General features: G+C 39.5%; 1 protein-coding gene across 3 annotated transcripts in view; it reads left to right on the top strand.

Moving 5' to 3' along the window:
• SLC16A12 (solute carrier family 16 member 12) overlaps positions 1–6,060 on the top strand; it is a 34,964-nt gene that overhangs the window by 3,921 nt on the left and 24,983 nt on the right. Inside the window, exons 1-2 of one of the 3 annotated variants that reach the window (XM_017726011.1) lie at positions 1,140–1,519; positions 2,480–6,060. The exon at positions 2,480–6,060 is cut by the window's right edge and continues 3,978 nt beyond it. The exons of the other annotated variants lie outside the window; for them this stretch is intronic. The gene's annotated coding sequence lies outside the window, so the exon portion shown is untranslated. Of the gene's footprint in view, positions 1–1,139; positions 1,520–2,479 lie in introns of those variants that run through there. 3 annotated transcript variants of the gene reach the window in all.

The following is a 6,060-nucleotide window of genomic DNA, read 5'->3' as shown; positions in this document are numbered from 1 at the left end:
TATTCTCTCTTGGAGTATGAGCATTTTAAAAGACCATTTTTCTGGAAAATAGACCTAGGCATCATAAGAATATGAGTTTTATTAATCAGATTATATTTAGCTGGATAGGTGAATGCCTAAAATTCTAAACAGGAAGATTAAACCACCCCTAAGAGGGTGCCTCTAATCCTAGAGACCATAACTGTGACATGCATGCACTTGACTCTGTTTTACATGTACATAAAATGTTAACTATACTTTTGAATGTAGTGTAGACCTGCTGTTAAATTATGAATGACAGAAGCAATTAGACAAGTAGCACTGTTTTAATTAGTATGGTGAGACTAAGAAGTCAGTTCAATGTAAACTTTTCATAATATGCTACAGTTTATTTTAGTCTGGAAAGCATTGATGCTTTTGTGCATTGTTTTAGGACTTGTTCTCATTCTCACTTTAGACACTTTGTTTCTCTATCATGATCCTATTGTAACTAGTAAAAAACCACTCAGAGCATATTGTTCATTTAGCACAAGTGCATATTTAGAGAATGATGGTACTCATTCTTGTTCACAGAACTTGAAGGTGAAATTATGTGCTATTGCTCTCTTTATTCAACAGAGAAAAATCCCTTCTTCCTTCCAACCTAAAACAAGAAACTTCACAGGATTGAAGAAAAGTTTCTTACCTTTACTGTCCTGTGGTGGGTCACTACATCTGCGGTTTGGATTATCTTTGTAGAGTCTCATGTAGATTTTAAAAAGCAGATTAAAAAAAACCCTAAAATTTTAATTTTTTCCATTTTTTTTCCTAAGAGGAAAGGGTTTTCTTTGCAGCAGCCTTATGAGAGCAAAATACATATTTTATGAGCTATATTGTTGTGTGTGTTAATTGACACACATTGATGTGACTGTGAGTAGTAAAACTGCAAGCTACAGCTTGCCTGCAGGAAGTGGGCTCCCAGCCTGTGGGATGGAGAAATTTGGAAAGGTGTCATTTTTAAAAACCAAAACTGTAGCTGTCCAAACTAATCACTCTGTTTTTCTTCACTGGAAATGAAGGTACTTCCTACTGAGCTTATTGAACTGATGGTTTTGTTTTCCTCTCTGGAAGTGTTCTGCACTTGCAGTGGAGTGGAAGAGCTGTTGCCAATGATACATACCCAGGTAAAGACTCTCGTTCCCTGGATTGGCTCCCTGTTCCTCCTCAGCTTGTAGGATGCTGGGTATAACTACATACAGGGAAAGCTGTGATTTTCTAAGTATGAAATCTTCGGTGTTCAGGTTCCTCATCCTCCTGTTTTTGGAAGAAGCATTTTTCAGTACCAGAGGGTGGGTGCTGCTCAGGTGACACCTGTCTGGCATGGTCACAGACACCATGGCAGGACAGAGGAGCCCACAGATTCAGGTGTAGCCAGGAGGCACTTATCTTTCCTTACACCGAAAGATCAAAATCCATCACTTTTGTCTCCACAGCGTTTTAAGCTGTGCAAGCCCCTGAGGCAGCAGATCATCTCCTCAGCAGCAAGATGAGCTATTCAGTGGTAAGATTAGCCAGCAATTTGTGGCAAATTTCTTCCCCAGAGCCTGCAGCAGCTGGGAATTGTAGAACTGGCTTGAGGGCGTGCAGCAATGTATTTTGTCAGTGAGTTAGGATAAGTTTAGTCTTCATTAGTAAAACTCTATCGGTTACTTTGCATACAATACAAATGCTACTGAATAGTCATTTCTCAGCTGCAGTTCAATGTTGGAGAACTACAAGTTATCCACAAACCAGGATAATCTTGCTGCTTTTACTTGACTAAAAAAAAATGAACAGCATTTTTTGTTCTTATTTCATTTCTGTGTCATATTTATTAGTTTTTGCTTGTTCTGTTTGATGAGATAATGAAGTGAGAAGGCAGTAAATGAATCTTTAGTATTTACTTTTAGACAACATTACTGGTTTTCACTGAAAAACTGTTGGTTTCTTTTTCCTTTTTTGGTGTTTTATTGTAAGATGATTTTCTGGGCTTTGGTGTGAATGCTGTCTCACAGCATTATATAAATAACAGAGAAAAATGAAGCAACTGTATTTATTTAATATGTGTTGTATGTCTGGTCTGTGCAGGGGATGTACACCCACACACGCATGAGGAATCAGGCTTATGTTTTACGTCAACTGGCAAGTTAGGTAGTGCTATTTAAGTGGCTAGGATGAAAAATTAATGTAAAAACAAGACATGGGAAATAATCTGGGCTCCTTTTACTATTAAACATCATTTTCTTTGACTGTTCTCATTGTCACTAGAATTTATTCAGTTTCTGGGGAACACTGTCCTTAAATGCTTTTTGAATGGTAAATACATTAGTTGCTAGCAGAGGGTTGTCATAAGTGTCCAGAAATATTGATCATGGGAAGCCCTAGACCGTATGTGGATATTTATTTATAATATACATTTTTGTTCTTTTAACCTACTGGCAGGTAAATAAGGAGAACTGATTTGCCGCCCTTTTCTTTCCAGCTCTCCAAGTTTCTTGTGCAATCTGTGAGTGACTGAGATACCATCAAAATTATTGCTATATCTTGCCAAGAGATGTGACCAAACTTCAGGGATTCCTCAACTGTCACAGTTTGCCAGAGTACTCGCCTACATACCATTTATTTTCCATTTCTTCTGGGATAACAGTGTACCTAATGTTTGAAAGCTTTTCTCAAATCCTTTTGACGCATTAGGTGAGAGTGCAGATGAAAATAGGGTGAAAGAAATTTCAGTTCTTGATTGCAACGTTAGAAGCAAAGCTCCTGATTAGAAAAAAAAATAGAAGAAGGAAATATTTTCTTTGGATGTTTAAAAAATGAAAGTTGTTTCCCAGCTATTGCAGAAGGTCCTAGAGGCAGGTTTTGAGTACCAAAACAGAGAAGATGTTTAAGGCTAGCAACCACCAAATTCCTGCATCCCCCTTTCTGAATAGGACCTGAAAATATTTTTGGAGTTGGGAATTCAGCTCCTCATCCTCAGTCCTCAGCTGGACAATGCTGACATTTTTCTTTCCCTTTGTTCAAAATGTAAACAGTCTCCTGTCTTTCACCTTTTTTTCCAAACTCAAAGTTTCTTTCCTTCCTGCTATTTCTGGATTTCTCCCAATGTTGATGTAATGATACATATTTCCCAGATGTGAAATGCAAATGTGGAAAGTGGGATCTTTCTCCTGCCTCTCTCGGGGTTTCTTGGAGTCTGTTATGCTGTTGAGTTTCCTAATTAACATCTCTCCTGATTCAAATGGTTTTCCTGCTGGCCATAATGTTTTGGAGGCTGTTTCAGTACTTAATAAGTCATGTCTTAGAGTGTTCATAGTAAACATATCTTAAACTATGTTGGCTTTGAGAGCTTCTTGAAGACCTCACAAAAGCCCCTAATTTAGTCTGTAGACATAGTCAAATACCTCCTCCTGTCTGTTTTAGGCCTTATCAAGTTGTCATGTTTGACAATATCAAGCTCCTTCAGCAGAGGAATGTTTGGAGCTTGTTCAGGCAACCTGCTGGTGGGTGCACAGCTGAGAAGGTGGCAATGCAGGGCTGTGCTGCTTCTCTCTGGTCACTGTCCCAGCTCCTCTCTGCTCTGTCGTCTTCGGATCACACTGCAGTGGAGTATGGATTCCATTTGTGTTACTCCTATGCGTTCCTAAAGGTATCGGAGTATTTGGATTGGTAATTTCTAGACTTTGTGTTTATTCCTCTCCTCCAGAGGCCCCTGTTATCAGCCCTTCAAGCTCTTCACCATTATTTCCCATAAAAGTCATTAAAAAAACACAGAAAGGGAGAGCTGAAATAAGAAGAATCAAACCCCAAATGGTTCCACATTCAAGGCATGTGCCAGCCTCATCTTTCTGTCACTGAAATGCTGAATCCAGTCTCTCAGCTATTGAGCCTGAAATTTCCTGGGCTAGGGGTGTCACACTCAGCCTTGCCTATACAGGTGGGCTTCAGTGTCAGCATTCAATAAATATTCAAAGCTGGTTTTAAAGTGAGTTGATGCACTGAACTAGATGGGAATAAAGGTTTCCCTTTCATCATATGGGCTAACTGATCTGAGTCAGCCCTTGAAGAATTGATTTGATGTGCTATTTGCCATTTGAATGTGTTGATGTTGTTACACGTCTCATAGGCAGCAACTTCTCATGTTTTAAAAGAAACAAACATTTCTTGTAGTTTGCTTTTTGTTTGTTTGTTTGTTTTTAAACATTGCAGCCTTCCAGATGCAGTCCTGTCAGTTTGGATAACAAACCACTGCCTATGTATTCTGACCATGTTCATGTCGTTGCCGCCACATGTTCCTGGAGAGTTGTCTCCCTGTTGACTGTATCTCTTGGCAACCCTGTCTTCATGCAAACATCCTCTTAAATTACACTTTCTTCCATAAAAGCTTGAAAGACACACTATCTGACCTGCTTCATCTAACAAGCCAACACTACTTGTTTTGACTCAAAACAACTTGGGAAGCTTCTTCGTAAAGTGCCCTCTGCCTCTGTTGACTCCCTTCTTGTCTCTTTCTAAACTTCTGTAATAATTTCTCTTTCTTTCTTTAGTCTGAATGGTCCTGGGGCAGCTATAGAGTGATACCACCAGCAGCAAGCCAAAGTGCATTTTTAAAATACTGAAAAAAGTTTTCCTGTGGACAGAGAGAATATTGGAATGGAAATCAGCTGAGCAAGAAAAGCCAGCTGAGAGCAGAAGTGCTTTCCCTCTTGAAAGGACTGAGTTAATACAAAGACCAGGTAGTTTCTCCACTTGATCAGTATCAACACTGTGCTCCAATAGCAGCTGTAGTTTTTTGTATGAAAGCTGTTTTCTATGTTAAGTATAGAATTAACATTTTCTATTTCCTCATCTAAAGCAGTTCAGACTATTTCTCTGTGCATCTGGTATTTTGCATTGAAAGTGACCCAAATATTTAATTTGGGAAATGCAGCTGCCATAAAATACAATTTGATGACAGCAGAGAAATTAGTATTGGATGAAAAATGTGCTGAATGTGGCATCACAGCTAATCACAAAGGACCCTCAAACTCTCAGCAAACATATGCAGTTTCTGTCATTATGTATTGAAGGACCTGGCTTCCACCCTAAATATGTGAAAAAATAAGCAGTCAAAACAGGACGCAGTTGGAGAAAAATTTAATTGGTCAAATTTCATTTTTGGTTTTGCAGGTTGGCGTGTGGCTGTGATGCAAATTGGCAGGGCAAAAATGCTTTGTTAGCAGAGACATCCCTGTGAATCCCAGCCAGAGCCAGCTTCCTGTAGAGACAAACACTGTTATTTCTGTACCCTATTTAGCTCAGTGGGACACAGCACAGATCCAAAGCATTGAGCAGTTCCCTTTCTGGTTAACTTAGGGATCCAGATGCAGAGTAGGCAGGGCAGTAGAGCAAAGCAGTGCAAGTGACAGTGGGAAATTTAGGATGAACTGTGGCTCATTCCCCGCCTGGTCCACCATCCTCTGCTCTGCATGAAGCCAGTGTTTCGTCTCTTGTTTGTGGTCAGAGTTCTTTCTATCAGTGCCCACTTAATTTAGCCTGATGGAGTAGCAAGCTGGAAAGAATAAATAGAATTATGCCACACAGATGGTCTATTTTTAATGAAGTTAATGGAGTGGAGAGTAATCTCTGAGGGGTTGCAACCCATATGATGTAATTCTGCCTTTGGCTTATGGTGCAAACTCCATAAAAACAGCCCACACGTGGCTGGTGGTAAGATGACACTTGTCAGTTTGCAAGCTTTGTTTGTTTGCCAGAAAGGATGAGGTAACAAAGTATTTCAGATTAGAGGTGTTGCATGGGCATCTTGGGCATATAAGCAGAGGTATTCTGCAGAGTACTCCTTTAGTAAGCAATTTTTACTTTTACTCAAATGAGAAAGTAAATCTTGGGAGACAGCTGTGAAAACTCAGTACACAAAGCAACTCCTAGAGAATAAAAACCCCCTTGGTTTTATTGCTTCTAGAGAATATAGCAAGCAGGTAAATGCTGTTGTCAGTGTGTCAATGCCTCCTGACAGGATAGGTCTATGTGGTTGGCACTAATGCACCAAATAAAATTTGTGTA

The sequence above is a fragment of the Corvus brachyrhynchos genome, unplaced genomic scaffold (assembly GCF_000691975.1).
Source record: "Corvus brachyrhynchos isolate BGI_N302 unplaced genomic scaffold, ASM69197v1 scaffold61, whole genome shotgun sequence".
NCBI classification, from domain to species: Eukaryota; Metazoa; Chordata; class Aves; order Passeriformes; family Corvidae; genus Corvus; species Corvus brachyrhynchos.
The sequence above is the reverse complement of the archived record's forward strand: the minus strand, read 5'-3'. Positions and strand labels throughout refer to the sequence as shown.